We start from the raw sequence: 16,966 nt of genomic DNA, 5'->3' as shown, positions 1-16,966 counted from the left end.
AAATATAAAGTAGCTTATTTGAGCTCAGTCCAGTTGTCAGCCTGGTACAAGCAGGTAGTGCCAAGTTATATTTACACTGGTACTGGCTGTATCTGAAATTCTGCAGATTCTGACATTGGCCTTCCTCGAGAGTTTATTCCAGAAATTCAGTGCAACCTGGTGGCACCAAAAATACGTTGAACATCTGCGGAATCGGACGTTTATCTCTCAGTGACAGATGAAGAGCAGATTATAGAGACTGCTATCAAGCTGGCTTTGATTATATGACCTTCAATGACACCTCCTGCAAAACAGTGTTGGCCCACAACTCCTATCAGTCTTGTGAACTACAGCAGTCTAGATTCAGTGAAATCACCATATCAATCTTACTTCCTATACCACTTTCTAGTTTGGGAGGTGATTGGCAGTATAACAGTACACACGTGGAACCAATATGGCACATAAATCAAAGCAGTGGCTGTGCTTTGTAACCAGGGGCAAAATATTATTTTTTGATTTGCTCAATACTTGGAAGTTTTTAATTCAATATTTTCTTCAAATCTCACCCAATCAGAGGTCAGGATCGGGTTTAATATCAATGTTGTAAAATTTGTTGTTTTGCGGCCGCGGTAGAACGCAATACATTAAAAAAAACTATGGATTGCAATAATATATATATTTTAAATTAAATAAGTTGTGCAAAATCGGTGAGGTAGCGTTAATGGTAGGTAATCGTTTATTCAGAAATCTGATGGCAGAGGGGAAGATGTTGTTCCTAAAACAGTGTGTCTTCAGGCTCCTGTACCTCCTCTCTGATGGCAGTAATAAGAAGGGAACCTGTCCCATGTGATGGGAGTCCTTTATGATGGCTGCCGCCTTTTTGAAACATTTGCCTTTTAAAAATATTCCATTGCTTTCACACATCTCCCATTCTCCACCTTCTCTGCTACCTAAAACTAACCCCTTTTCTCTCTCCCACAGTCCTTGCGAAAGATCCCAGCCCTGAAATGTGAATTAATTCTCTTTCCATAGATGCCACCTGCCGTGAGGAAGGTTTCCAGCATCTTCTGTTATTTTCATCTACAACTTGTTCCGCTATAGTTTTAAAGAATGTAAGCTTTCTGCATACTAATCTGAGTATGGATCAGCAGTTCAGTTTTGAACAAGTTAATAGTTGGGTCTCTCTCCATGTGTATATGGTTACATTTTGTAACTTCAAAACATTAAACTAATTCAAAGAAAGACACAGGAGGCTGGGAATGTGGGTCTAACTTCGTGCTTACTTTAAGCAAGGCGCACACATATCATATGGTAACGTGATGACCTATGCAATTCATGTATTTATACATTAAACCCGTAATGAATTATTTAAACAAACAAGAATGCTTAATCAACCAATACATATGCAAGATTACTCAAACATTACTTAAATATTAAATACACAACATATACTGCCAAATGTACACAGGGCCAATTTCAGGCAATCATGCCTAAAGCCCAGAACTAAGCTTTCTAAACCTCATGGGTGATCGTAGAGCTGGTGAAATCTGCTGCCAAGGCCGGCTTTCAATATTTCTCCTTCACTGATAGCTCTTATGCTTCATCAGTTAATGAGACAGATTGACAAATTGCTTATTGGTTTTTGCAGAAACAAATTTAATGGCAAATTAATTAGCATTTTAACCATATTTTGATACAGTGCTTTACTTCTCTACCTAAACTTGACGAACTGCACTTTGTTTTAAAAGCTTAATGTTTTTATTCGGGAGGAGGGGTAAAGAATATCAAAGATTACAAAAGTATCATAGCTGATTGGGGGTAAGCAGAGGTTTCACTAGTTAAAAATGTAACAGTACTATCACCATTAGACTTAGGAGCAGAATTAAGCCATTTGCTCAGCCACTCTTCATCATCCCCTTCAACTCCATTCTGCCGTTTTCTCTCCCTAACCCTTGATGCCCTGATTAATCAAGAACCTATCAAACTCCACCTTAAATATACTCAATGACTTGGCCTCCACAGCCGTCTGTGGCAATACAGATTCAACACCCTTTGGCTGAAGAAATCCCTTCTCATCTCTGTTCTAAATGGATGTCCCTCCATTCTGAGGCTGTGCCCTTAAGTCCGAGACTCCCCCGCTGTAGGAAACATCATCTCACATCCATTCTACCTAGGCCTTTCAATATTCAATAGGTTTCAATAAACTTCCAACCCACCACCCATTCTTCTGATCTCCAGTGAGTACAGGCCCAGAGCCATCAAATGCTCCTCATATGTTAACCCTTTCATTCCTGTGATAATTCTCATGAACCTCTCCTCTGGACACACTCCAATGCCAGCACATCCTGCGGCTCATCACTATTGTTTATTTTACAGTTAGGGGTGTGCGAAGCTTGGGTAAGTTTCCATCAATTAGAAGACTTAATTTTGAATTTATGCGGGAATGGTTATTCATTCTGAGGATTCATGTTCACTTTTAAATCTTCTTGTGTTCTCTCACTGTTCACGTTTCTGCAGATAAACAAACCTTGTAAAATCTGTCTCCTTCTCCTATGTTTCTTCCTTCTAGATAATGCTGCTGTAGCTAAATTGAGATGCTTTGTGTCAGATTGATGAGCTTTTCACCTCATCTCATTCCTCTTCCTTGCCCCTATTTCCTTTTCATTTCAGTTTGCAGATATTTATAGAGTATGGTGTTGAATTTAGAGGTGGCAAGGCTGAAGTCGAGTGGCGGGGTGGAGATGCGTCTCTACCAAAGGAGGTGTAAGGCGCTCCTTCCCTCCGCTAGCCTGCAGGTCACCCTTGGGCAAGGTGTAGCACCTGCTTAGCCCCCTGATCAGGGTCATGTGAAACCATGGGAGTAAGTGGTGGAAAGTCGTGTGAGCAACTAGTGCACATCACAAGTCCTGGTTATGTGACCACTGACGCCAGGCAGACAATCTCTGAAGAGTATTGATAATGGCTGAAGTCACCCATCTTGTAAAGACACTGCCCAGAAGAAGGCAATGGCAAACCACTTCTGGAGAAAAAAATTGTCAAGAATAATCGGAGTCATCAGATCATGATCGCCCACGTCATAGGACACAGCACATAATGATGATGTCATATGACATGGCACATAATGATGATGTCATATGACACGGTACCTCATGATGAAGATGATAAAGGCTGGGGTACCAGTTTTGAAGCTTTTGCTGCAATTCGGGTTGAGTATTAAGCATTAAGGTGTAAGTGGGCAGTGTATCCTCGAATTGTGGAATGGCTCCTTATGGAATGTTCATATTCATTTAGTGACTTAATTTAATTTATTTTAGTGATACAGCACAGTAACAGAGCTTTCTGGCCCCATTGCCCCTTGCCACTGAATTACATTGACTTGACCAATTAATTGATTAACTGGTATATTTTAATCTATTAACTTGTATAGTTTTCTTGGGGTTCAGTTTCGCTTCTGAGTTTTATTTATGCAGTATGCAGTGACATTCAGCTGGATTTAATGAAATCAAGGATAAAAGAGAACATTTGCCTGTTCCTGACAATAAAATGTTAGAGTGAAAGAAGGCATTGGGATACTCATTCTAAATCCTTAATCCACTCATATACATCCTACCCCTGCAGCCTCTTGCAGCTTTGAATCCTACAGTATCAAATCTGACGGCTTCAGTAAACACCTTCCATTCGTCCTGACTTAGCAGCAGAGGTTGCCTCTCCCTCTCCCCCGCCTCTCCCTTTCTCTCTCTCTCTCTCCCCCTCTCTCCTTCCCTCTCCCTTTAACTTCTCAACCCCTCTCCCCCTCTCTCCCCTCATTCCCCTTCCCTTCCTCTCTGTTCCTCTCCCTCCTATCCCCTTCCTCTCGCTCCCTCTCTTTCTCCCATCCCTCTCTCTCTCGCTCTCCTTCTCCCCATCTCACTCTCCCTCCCTCTCTCTCCCTCCTCTTTCCCTCCCTCCTGCTCTCCCCCCCACACACACACTCTCTCTCTCTCTCACACACACACACACACACACTCTCTCTCTCTCTCTCTCACACACACACACACACACACACACACACACACACACACACACACTCTCTCTCTCTCTCTCTCTCTCTCTCTCTCTCTCTCTCTCTCTCTCCCTCTCTCCCTCTCTCCCTCTCCCTCTCCCAGATCTTTTTGTTTTGGACCTCCAGTATCTGAGCATTTTGCTTTTATTTTTCCTCCCTTTCCCTTACCTTGCTGAGTCTGCAGTGTTTTTTGCCTCTGAGTTTTGGGACAATCTGGCTCACTGTCTTCCTTTGGTAGTCAGTGAACGACACAGTGCAAAATCAAACTGAAATGAACTAACCTGAATATTCCTGTTCTGTTTCAATGGCTGTGTAGTTTGATGTTTTATATTCTGTGTTTTTCACTCATTACTCACCATTTATGTGATTTGTTCTTTTTTTAGGGGTTGTATGGTGTTTTCTTTGTACGGGTTCCATAGTTTTCTTTGTTTTGTGGCTGACTGTCGAGAAGGTGAATCTCAGGGCTGTATGCTGCATACATACTTTGATAATAAACATACTTTTAACTTTGAACTCACTGTTGTTGAACTTGGTTGCATCCATTTAGTTCCCCAGAATCAGATATACGGAGGTCTGTTCAGCTGCTACTCAGACACACATTTAGTGCTGGTGACCGCAGGTGATTTTCTTCTCGAATCTCAGCTGAACTGTAGCCCTGGCTGTACCACAGCCCTACAGCACTGGATGCACAAAAGAAGGCCAGAAAACAAATTGAAGCCAAGCTTCACATTTACAACTGAAACATTGGCTAAACTTGAGCAACACACACAAAATGCCGGAGGAACTCAGCAGCTCAGGCAGCATCTATGGAGGGAAATGAACAGTCGGCGCTATGGATCGAGAACCTTCATCAGGGCTGGAACGGGCGGGAGCAGAAGCCAGAATAAGAAGATGGAAGGAGGGGAAGGAGTACAGGCTGACAGCTGATAGGTGAGAGTGTTTATTTCTCTCTATTGATGCTGCCTGACTTGGTGAGTTCCTCCAGAATTTTATGCGTTGCTTAAGATTTCCAGCATCTGGAGAACCTATTCTGTCTCTTAATGGCTAAATTTAGCTCCTTAGTATAACCGATTTGACACTAAGGAATTTTATCACCTCTCTGAAGAAAGGATTCTCTTCATTTCACATGTCTCTAGGTATTCCTGGCTCTGTGCTAAACCTATCAGTCCCCTCTCTAGGCAGTGGGCTTCAATGCCTTGGAAGAGTTGAGATGGTGACATGTGATGTGTATTTAATACTTCAGTAATATTTGAGTAATTTTGTATATATATATTGTTTGAATAAGCATTCTTGTTCATTTAAATAATTAATTATGGTTAAATATAAAAGTATGCCAATTGCATGCGTCATGACGCTGCCACATGATACATGCGTGCATCGTTTAAAGTAAAGAACAAAATTAGTCTCCCATTCCCAGACTCCTGTGCCTTCCTTTGAATTAAGTTTAATGTTTTGAGATTACAAAAACACTATAAGTTGCTTAATATATTCAAAATTAAGTTTCATAGATTGTTGTATGTGAAGGGAATAGAGAAAAAAGGGACACAAAATTGGATGACAAAGTGGAAGAGGGTTGGGACCTCTGCTATTTGTTTCCTGATTATTGTTCTGCTATTGACTGGTTTGTGCGTGCTTGTTCATCTTGAAGGCAATAAGCCTGGGAATCTTGCCATTGCTTGGATCTGTTTTATTCAGCAGGCACTGGAAAGGGCTCCCTAGTGTCACTATCTCTTTACTTGGAGGCTGCTCTAACGTTTCTGATGATTCAGTGCTCCCTACGTGATTCTTTCAATGAGAAAATAATTGCATGTTTTAAACGGAGTTTGTGGTATAACTGTCAAAGGTGCTTGGATTCCATCCAAGAGAAGAGGAAGTCATGCAAATATGTTAATGTTCTACTGAGGTATCAGTAAACCCTCAAATGATCATAATGAGCGCATCAGCTACTGTAGACATCTGTATGTGTTTCAAGCATAAATTACGAGCACTCTGATGGAATGAAAGTTCCAGTGGGAATACATCCATTTAGTTCATGAATGAATTGCGGTTTTTCTTATGCTGATCATGTTAAGGACACTGAGGACGATAATGGTGGGGTACGCACCTTTGACAGGTCTACTTTTTGTGTTACTTATAGGTTAAGGTTAACTGGCTTGTCCACCAGTAGAGTGCCTTGTTTGCAAACTAGTTGCTGCACGCTCTGTTTTTTCAGTCTTATCGCTTCTGGTTTTCCCTGTAACAGAAGGGGGCTCTGGCAGCATGGTGCGAACTCTTCCTTGCTGTCTGAGGTGCTTCCTTCTGTGGAACCAATTAACTGAGATACTGGGCTGAAACAATTCAGGGAAGATTTCTGGTGCTTTGCACATCTTATAGCACTGTTGCATTGTTTGTGCACCTGACACGGAGTACATGTCGGACCAAAACTGTTGTGGTCTTTAAAACATTCTGGCCTCAATGTCAACACCCTACAGCTGAAGACAGGTTCTCGATATAAAACTTCCTTTATTGGCAAAGTGACTTCTCTGTAACTGAAAGTCTGAGGAAACCATTTCTAAGCACTTCATGTACAATAAATCAATAAATGCAATAAGAAAATGTGGCATTGCAGTGAAACAAGATTTTTTTGTTTTGCTCTTCTTTAAGTTTAAGTTATTGTTTCCAGTGATCACTGCAATCTCTTCTACTGAGTTAAACTAATGCAAACTGTTATGGGTGCATTCTGGAGCTATGCAATATAGCAAATATTGATTTCAGCAGTTACCAGTCTTCAGATCTGAATATGGATTGTAGGTTGAATTTAAAATGAAGCTCAGAACAATGGTCTTCCTGAAGCTGCATTTTAGAGTAAATTGCAAACTAGGAAACACCCATTTGACTGAGATGTTTGCACATGCATGAATGCAATCAACACCCCATTAACCTAAGATTCTGCCCAGATGTGAATATGATTCGGAGACAACGATAATTAACACTCATTTTGGGTGCGCTGGTGGGAAGATCCAGCTATTTGAAAAATTACATGTAACTCAAAAGATGCATTATAACTATAGATATTGTCCTGCTGTCTGTGATCTTTAACATATAAAAATGTGTTGTAATGTTTCATCAGGGAGTCTCTCTCTCTCTCATAACTCCAAAAGCTGTCAGCCTGTCTGTGTCCTGAATAAAGACTTTTATATCTCCCAGATGCATCTCTCTGGTGACTTTCCACACAGACTAGTGTACACGTCCATTCAACTCACAACTACACCCCTGACTGTTTTCTATTTTGCTGCCCTATTTCACTCCTGGTCTGGCCTCCTTTACCACAACCTGCTCCTCTAACAATCCCTCAACTTGACTAGCGCTTCCATTTTTTTGGACAATAGCTGCAGGTTGTTCAATAGGTTTATTTAATAGGTTCAATAAGTTTATTTAATTTAATATCAGAGAAATGTATATAATATACGTCCTGAAATGTTTTTCTTCACAAACATCCACAAAAACAGAGGAGTGCCCCAAACAATGAATGGCAGTTAAACGTTAGAACCCCAAAGACCTCCCCCAGCTCCCCCCCCGCATATAAGCAGCAGCAAAGTGACGACCCCCCCACCACCCGTAAAAAATCATCGTTGTCCTCCACTGAGTACTCAAGTGCGCAGCAAAGCATCGATAAAGACAGACTTGCAGTACCTCGAAGACTACTCATTCACCCAGTAATTCGACACACTCTCTCTCCCTAATACAGGATAAAGAGGTGTCCCATTTCACAGCGAGAGGGGAGACATAACAAAACAACTTGCCGATTTATAGTATTGCGTCGCTTTTTCTGAGCTCTGTGCCCAAAGATCTCAGGTCTCTGGGCTCACAGCCAGCAGCCAGCTCGCCACTTTCAATCTTCTGTGCACTCCCATGACACACCAGTTTTCTGTGGTGGCACGGACCTTGAATCCACCTGCTTCCAGAGTCATGAACAACTTTACCAAACTGTTTTGTTTCTGTACTCGATCAGGAATTTTCCACTTTTGCCTTGCAGTAGAAGAATCCATCCATCGTTTGCTCTTTCCGACCTTTTACAGACTTTTCTTCTTACTTCCCCTTCCTTTCTCAGTCTGTGAGTTTCTTTTTCAAACTGGACAGATCTAGAACAGTTTCCAATTCCAGTGATCTGAACCATTAATTCTTTCTCTACAGATGAAGCTTGACCTGTATTTTAGGTTTTAATGAAAGCCAACTTTGCTCCAAGTTTTTGCACACAAGATTCGCAGGCATACCAGAGGTAAATCAGCAGATGATCCAATTCATGCACTTGTGGTTGAGGGGGACTCTAGGAGAACACCAAAAGATGGCCAGAACTTTGTTTGTTTATTTATTTATTGGGATACAGTGTGGAATAGGTCTTTCCAGCCCTCCATGCTGCGGCACCCAGCAACCCCCCAATTTAATCCTAGTCTAATCACGAGACAATTTACAATGCCAATTAGCCTTCCAAACGGTAGGTCTTTGGACTATGGGAGGAAACAGGAGCACCCAGAGGAAACCCACACGGTCACGGGGAGAATGTATAAACTTCTTACAGACAGTGGCAGGAATTGAACCGTGGTTGCTGTGCTAGTCACTACATTAATATTTCCTGCAGTGTGAATTTCTCAGAACTATTAATTGTTCTGTGCTTGTTTTCCTAAGCCCACCATTTGATTCTAATGAGAAGCTAATGCCGAAGTTGTATTAATAGAGGTTCCTCTTTAAGTTAGTTCAAAAGAAATGTATTTTCAATTTTGTACCCATATACCATTATCTTCTTAGATCTTATGAATAAACTCTTCTCAGGCTTCCAGCTGAGTACAGGTATCGATTATAACCAATGTTTCGATGGCAAACTCTGCCATCTTCATCAGGGATGATGCGCAGGCATGACTAGTCCCACCTTATTTACAACCAAATTCCAGTTCTTACTCAGAGTGGGAGCTTTGTCTTTGTTAACATTCTTTTCCTCTAGTTTTATTTCAATGGCTTCCTTCAGCAGGAGGCCTCAAAATCAGAGTATTCTTTCATCCCTGTTTACAGTCAGTGGAAATGTTGTGGTTTTTCAAGGAGGCTTTGAGAACACTCTTGAATCTTTTCTTTTTTTTCCCTGGTAGTCTTGAGTTTGTAATAAATTATCTGATTTTGGATACTGTCCACTGGAACTGAGTGTTACCAAGGCCTGATTTCTGGAGACGTTGGCATTGGTTAGATCTTTTCAGATAGTAAAACCTGCAGAGAGGATCATCGTGGTCTCCCTCCCCATCCCCCATATGTGGCATTTACTGGGAGCATCACAGACGGAAGACCCAACATATTGTTGAGGGTCCCTACCACTCATTCCAAAACCCGTTTGACCCACTACCATCAGGAAGGAGGTACAGAAGCATCAAGACTAGCTCTACCAGACTGGGTAATAGCTTCTTTCCTCAGGTTGTGAGGCTAATGAATACCCTGCCAGCTCTGAAATCTTGTCAGTTGGAGAATGAGCTGATAACTGTTTACTATTCCAATTTCAGTTTCTATTCCAACATGTTTCTATTCCATGGGCTCCTTTTGTGCCAAGACGAGGCCACCCTCAGGGTTTAGTAGCAACATCTTATATTCCATCTGGGTGGCCTGCAACCTGATGATGTGAATATTGATTTCTCCTTTTGGAGAAAAAAAATTCCCTCTCCCTCCCCTCTTCTTCTATTCCCCACTCTGGCCTCCTACCTCTTCTCACCTGCCTACCACTTCCCCCTGGGTCTCCACTCCTCCTTCCCTTTCTCCCATGCTCCACGCTCCTCTCCTATCAGTTTCCTTCCTCACCAGCCCTTTATGTATTCCTACCCACCTGGCTTCAGGTATCTACTCTCCTTCCCCTCCAGGGGTTTTCCCCCTTCCTTTCCAGTCCTGAAGAAGGGACTTGGCCCAAACCATCGACACTTCCATAGATGCTGCTTGACCTGCTGAGTAACTCTCCAGCATTTTGTGTGTGTTGCTCTGGCTTTCCATCAACTAATGGTCATGATTTACTGTACTATTCACTGCACGCTACATGCCTTGTGAATTATATTTTATTAACTTATTTATGGTAATATTTTGCTTTCTGTGCTGTGTGTGATAAATGTTGTGTGGGATAACCAGTATATAGAATATTGAAAAGTGCAGCATAGGAACACAGGCCCTTCGGCCCACAATGTCTGTGCTGAAAATGATGCCAAATTTAACTTATCCAGTTTGCTGGCACATGATCTATATTCATCCTTTCCCTGCCTGTTCACGTGCCCGCCTAAACACAGGAGATTCTGCAGATGCTGGAAATGCAGAGCAACACGCACAAATCGCTGGAGGAGCTCAGCAGTTTAGGCAGCGCCCAAGGAAAGGAATAAACAGTCGTTGTTTCGGGCTGGGACCCTTCATCAGGACTGTGCCTGTCAAAATGCCTCTTAAACATTACTGACATACTTGTTTCACCAGCTCCCCTAGCAGTGCATTCCAGGGCCCTACTGTTTTCCGTGTGTCTAAAAAAAATACCTGCCTCCTAAATTTCCTCTAAATTTTCTCCCACCTGCCTTAGTATTTGACATTTCCACGCTGGGAAAAATATACTGACTATTCTCCATATTTAAGCTAAGGGTCTTGTCGCCCGAAACATCGACTGTACTTTATTCCATTGATGCTGCCTGGCCTGCTGAGTTCCTACAGCATTTTGTATGCATTGCTTGGACTTCTAGCATCTGCAGATTCTCATCTGCAGATTTGTGATTCTCCGTACATAGTAGGTTTTACACCAAGCCTGAAGTCTTCATCTTCAACCACAACTTTCCTCCATCAATAACGTCTGTGCTGGCACAGTGAAGGTGGTGCCAACTTTCATCACCAATGTCAGCCTCTGCTGAGATGTGGCTGCCAGCAAAAGGAAAGTGGCCCGTGTTTTCGGTGGGGCAGGTTGACGGAGATCTTGGTTTTGTATGTGGAGTTGTGCAGTACAGGCCCTTCAACGAATTGGTCGGTGCTGACTATCAAGCACAGATGTTGAGAGGCGTGTACGATTTCACAGGCAATGTGATAAAGTTAGGTCACTTATTGTGTTAAGATTTGTTGGTGTGGAGACTTTCACTCACGAGTCTCTGTTTGGAGAAGGAGGGTTATGTTCTCCCACTCCTATGGGAAGTATGAGAGTAGACTGAGAGAGTTGCAAGTGCTTTGAAATGAGATGTTTCTCCAGAGAACGGTGCACAATGGGGAAGGCAAATGATCTGGAACTGGAAAGATTTATAGCAAACTCTTCTACATTTAAATGTGCACAGTTCTAATTGCTAACAGCACTGCAATCTACTAAACATACACAGGAGACTCCGTGCACGTCTCGCTGGTGATGTGATGATTCACAAATGAACAAGGCATTGAGCAGTTTTGGCAGGATGGCGAGAGATGGGCAAGCTTTTCTTTTTTATTCAGAGCAAACATTAAGGAAATACACTATACTACACAACCATTATGGTATAAAATAGCATTTGTTCCAGATTTTTTTTGGATTGATCATTATTCTGTGGAAACTCAATGAGATTCGGTGTTGAAGACAGTGCACTAGGGTAGGGGAAGAGCAGATGTTTGGAAAGACCATAAAACTATAAGATATGGGAGCAGAATTAGGCCATTTGGCCCTGCGAGTCTGCTCTGCTATTTCTTTATGGCTGATCCATTTTCCCTCTCAGCTCCAATCTCCTGCCTTCTCACCGTATCTCTTCATGCCCTGACTAATCAAGAATTTATCAGCCTTTGCCTTAAATATACCCAATGATGAAGTTTCCACCGCCGCCTATGGCAACAAATTCCACAGATTCACCACTTTCTGGCTGAAGAAATTCTTCTTCATTTCTGTCATAAAAGGACGTCCCTCTATTCTAAGGCTGTGTCCTCTGGTCTTAGAGTCTCCTAGCATTGGAAATGTCCTCTCCACAACCATTCTATTGAGGTCTTTCAACATTCAATAGGTTTCATTGAGGTCACCCCTCATTCTTCTGAATTCCAGTGAGTAGAGACCCAGAGGAATCAAACGCTCTTCATATGAGAAACCTTTCAAATCCTAGAATCATTTTCGTGAACTTCTTTTGAACCCTTTCCAATGTCGACACGTCATTTCTTAGATAAGGGGCCCAAAATTGTTCACAATATTCCAAGTGAGGCCTCACAAGTGCTTTAAGTTCTCAACTTTACATCCTCGATTACCATTTTACAAGCATTGTATTCAAATTCACTGAGGTGCAGCAGTCCCTGTATTCTTATAGACACATGGAGCAGGAACATCTGCAGAGATTTGCAGCATTTTGATTTATCTGCTCAAGATACTTTTTATTTGCTTATTGATCGATGATAATAAATGATTTGTACTTGCAACAGCATATCAACAACGCATGTGATTTTACACTTTATTTCAGTGGGGTCAAAGGAGTAGCCGATCAGGAATGAAGGAGTATCAAGTTCCATACTTGGCAGCTCTGTTAGATAGTAGAGATAATAGGTCAAGGTTAATGTTGAGCTTGTCACGTGCAAAGTTAAGCATATGCTCAGGTGCAATGAAAAACCTACTTGCAGCAGCATTGCTGGTACGTGGTATCAGGAAAGCAGTATACACCAGGAAAAAAAACAGAAATTATACACAATTTTTACAAGAAACAACACAATTAGAACAAAAAAATGGCCATTGTAGTACAATATGATCAACGTAGTCAGAGTGCTGTTATACAGAAATAGTGATTAGAGTTAGCCAACATTTTTTCTAATAGAAGGCCATTGGTTCGAAGTTCTGATCTCTCTGTTAAGATGCTGTCTCTTCACATTTTGCATGCCACACTTCCCCAGGAGGCGCTGGATTGTGCAGAGGGAGAGAGAGTTTAAAAGAAGCGAGCGGGGGCAGTTGCCAGGCTTTGGATTGCACTTGGCAAGATAGCGTAAAACATAGAAACATGGAAATCTACATCACATTACAGGCCCTTTGGCCCACAATGTCATGCCGACTATGTAACCTACTCTAGAAACCGCCTAGAATTTCCCTACCATATAGCCTTCTTTTTTCTAAGCTCCATATACCAATTTAAGTCCCTTTAAAGACTCTATTGTATCTGCCTCAACCAACATCGCAGGCAGTGCATTCCACGCACTCACCACTCTCTGTATGAAAACTTAACCCTGACATCCCCTCTGTACCTAGTTTCAAACACCTTAAAACTGTGCCCTCTTGTGGCAGCCATTTCAGCCCTGGGAAAAAGCCTCTGGCTATCCACACGATCAATGCCTCTCATCATCTTATACACCTCGATCAGGTCACCTCTCATCCCACGTCGCTCCAAGGAGAAAAGGCCAAGTTCACTCAACCTATTTTCATAAAGCATGCTCTCTAATCAAAAAACAAGTTGTTTAAGCAGAACAGCCATTGTGTGAGTGGACCAGTGTTAGAATGGGGAGTTGAGCCTTTTGCTTATTAAGGTTTTGGCAAGGAGAGAAGAAGGCTGTGGGTAGATTTTTTTCATGATTTATTCTTTCTTTCTTATTGCAGTGTGGATGCCAGACAGGATAGCGGAATGCTCCTCCTGTGGGCAGAGAGACCTCCAGTATCCTTGATGACTATGCCTGCAAGACACGCATCCATTTGCAGCTTCTATCAGACCGTTTTAAGCAGTTGGAGTTTCAACTGGATGAACTCATAATTTGGAAGGCAGAGGGGTTGATAGATAGGACATACACAAAGGTTGTTACACCCATTCTGCAGGACACAGGTAACTGGGTAACTTTCAGGAAGGGGAAAGGAGTTAGGCAGCCAGAGCTAAGTACCCATGTGGCTGTACCCCCCAGCAACGAGTATACTGCTTTGGATACTGTTGGAGGGAATGACCTAGCAGATGAAACCACAGTGGAATGGTCCCTGGCACAGAGTCTGCCTCTGTGACTCAGAAGGGAAGGGGGGGAGAAGAGGTGATCTGTAGTGACAGGTAATTCATTGGTTAGGGCAGCGTTTCCCAACATTTTTTTTAGCCCAATGGCCCCCAAACCCCCCATTCTTGCCAAAGCCCCCTAAAGCACCTTCATACTTGCCAACACCCCTCTTAGGCACAATATACTTTCTGGCGCCCCCCCCCCCCCATAGTGTAAAAACATGTCTACAAGATGCTAACATGAGAATAATTATTCTGCTTTCAATTTTTATTTGTCTTTAAACCTAGCTTACACAGTACCTGTGCACTGTACAGTAGCTTCGATATCAATGTGATCCTTGAGCTTGACGGTTTTTAGCAAGAGTTGAAATATCTGGCTCAAGTTGTGACAGCAAAAGTCTTAAGTCCCCATGTGTAACAATGTCCAAGTGGTTTCTGTTTTTTGTGAGTATGTGGTTCACTACACTGAAGCCTCTTTCAACAAGGTAGGAGGACAGAAATGCAATGAAGAGCAATTTGGGTCTTCTCCAAAGACCAGAAAACTTCTTACAACAGTGTAGCCACATCACAAAAACCAACATTTTTGAAAAGCCTTTTTGCTTCTTCATCATTCTGAATTTCGATAATTTCTTCTTGCAAGCTCTCTTCCAATCCAGAATTTCCAGATCATTTAAATCCTTGAATTGATTCTGAAAATCCTTCCTTCAGTGACTGTAGGTGTAAGCAGTACTCTTGTAAATCACTGTCTGTGAAAGAGAATGCCATACTTTCCCTGAAGGGAAACTGTAAGAACATCCCAATGTTTTGCTTATACATTTCCAATTTTACAATAATAGCAGACTCTGCATTTTTGGCCTAGATAAACTGAAATTCTCACCCTGCAGTTTCCTATTTAGAATGATCATTTTGTCATACAGATTGGCTAGGTATTCCACATTTGCAAGTTGAAGTTCAATCTTGTTTCCCAAACTCTTGTCGACTTTGAGCAAAAATTCAACCACAGTGTCAAAAAGATCAAAGAAACATTTTTAAGCAGCAGCCAATGTACTTCAGTTTGCAGAACCAAGCTTTCAAACTCTTCATCATTATCTTGGCATAACAGGTGAAATATTCTGCTATTTAATGAGCTTTAATTTTGTTGATAGCAGATATTGCAAAAGCCAGGCTTGAAAAAAGTCACTAGCTGAGGTTTTTCATTATAAAATGTTGATGATGAATTACACAATGGATTGCAAATGAACTTGGAATTTCCTTTTTCATAAATTCCACTAAAGCAGCATAAGACCATAAGATATAGGAGCAGAAGAAGGCCATTTGGCCCAGCGACTCTGCTCCACCATTCAATCATGTGCTGATCCAGTTCTTCCAGTTATCCCCACTTCCCTGCCTTCTCCCATACCCTTTGATGCCCCGGCTAATCAAGAACCTATCTATCTCTGCCTTAAATACACCCAATGACTTGGCTTCCACAGCTGCTCGTGGCAACAAATTCCACAGATTTACTACCCTCTGACTAAAGTAATTTCTCTGCCTCTCTGTTCTAAATGGATGTCCTTCAATCCTGAAGTTGTGCCCTCTTGTCCTAGCATGGTGACCTTTTGTATATGGTGCTCCATCTGTTGCACAAGGAATCATGTTCCCAGTTGGAAAACTTCTGTCCTCAATATACATTTTTAGATTGTAGTAGATTGATTCTACATTGATACTCGTTTTTAACTTTTTACAAAGGAGAATCTCTTCATAAACTTTTACATGTTTGATAAACCATATATATACCATTAGCAATGCTTCGTTGTCTCACACAATAGACTCATCCAGTTGTATCCCAAGTTCTGTTTATTGTAGCTCTGTGCATAGTTGATACACAATGTCTTCACTCATTTTGTCAATATGACGAGCTACAGAGTTATTACTCTGAGGAATTGATTTCAGAATACTGGTATCCATTCTGAGAACAGTGGTGAGCACTTCTGATACAGCAGGCATTATTAATCTTTCACCAGTTGTATGAGATTTTCCACACTTTGCTATCATTTTGGAAACATTATAAGAAGCAAGGAGACCACTATCAAGGTAATTTTTAGCTTTCCTGGCAAATGGCTCGAGTGTGCAATGCTTTTCAAATGCTTCTTTCATCTTCTGGAACTGAGTAACACCATAAGTAGCCCTTTTAGGGAATCTTTTACAGAAGTGTTCCTGCAATCTTGATGGTTTCATGGCTTCATTAGACAGTACAGTATTACTAATAAGACACATGGGGTATCGCTGACCTAACGGGAACAGAATAAAACCATACTCCAGGTATGTTACATTTCTGTAGTTCCTGTTTCTTAGCAGGATTAGAATTCAAGGCTGCACTGCCTTCAGACTCATAGAGATCGTGCAGTACGTATTTATCCATCATTAACCATCGTGCTACTCCAGTTAGCATGATTGGCGTAAGGTCTCATAATCCTCAAAGTTGGTTCTTGATCACATGTATGAAGCCAACGTTGCTTTGAACTCCTCAAGAGGGATCCTCAGGGTTGGCAGTTTCACTGATTGGCTCTATTTCACTGTTTGATTCTGGCCAGACCTTATCGTTGCAGAACCTGTATCTGTAGATCAGTAGAGAAAGTTGAGAGGGTGTACTTGACTTACCAACTGTTAAATTGCACGAACTCCGTGCCGTGAGTCAAGGGGAACTGTGGTTGCTAATTTATGCACCCCCAATTATGTCTATTTGGTCAGTAAGGTCGGATGAGATTGCCGAGTTTCGGGACATTGTAACGATGAGTGCTCACCTCCTGTGGAGCTATGGTTCTTCCTGTGTTCCGTGCCTCATCCTTTATTTTGGAAGTGCCTGCTCTACTTATGGCCAGTGAGGTCTCGTGCCTCAAGTTAGGGTACCACTTACCGTCCCCCCACCAAGAATCTTGAATGCCCCCTGACAACTTCTATTTCCCCTTAGAACATGTAACCACCCCCATTGGGAATCACTGAGTTAGGGGAACAGAAAGGAGATTGTGTAAATAAACTACCT

The sequence above is a fragment of the Hemitrygon akajei genome, chromosome 14 (genome assembly GCF_048418815.1).
Source record: "Hemitrygon akajei chromosome 14, sHemAka1.3, whole genome shotgun sequence".
NCBI lineage: Eukaryota > Metazoa > Chordata > Chondrichthyes > Myliobatiformes > Dasyatidae > Hemitrygon > Hemitrygon akajei.
This window is presented reverse-complemented; position numbering follows the sequence as displayed.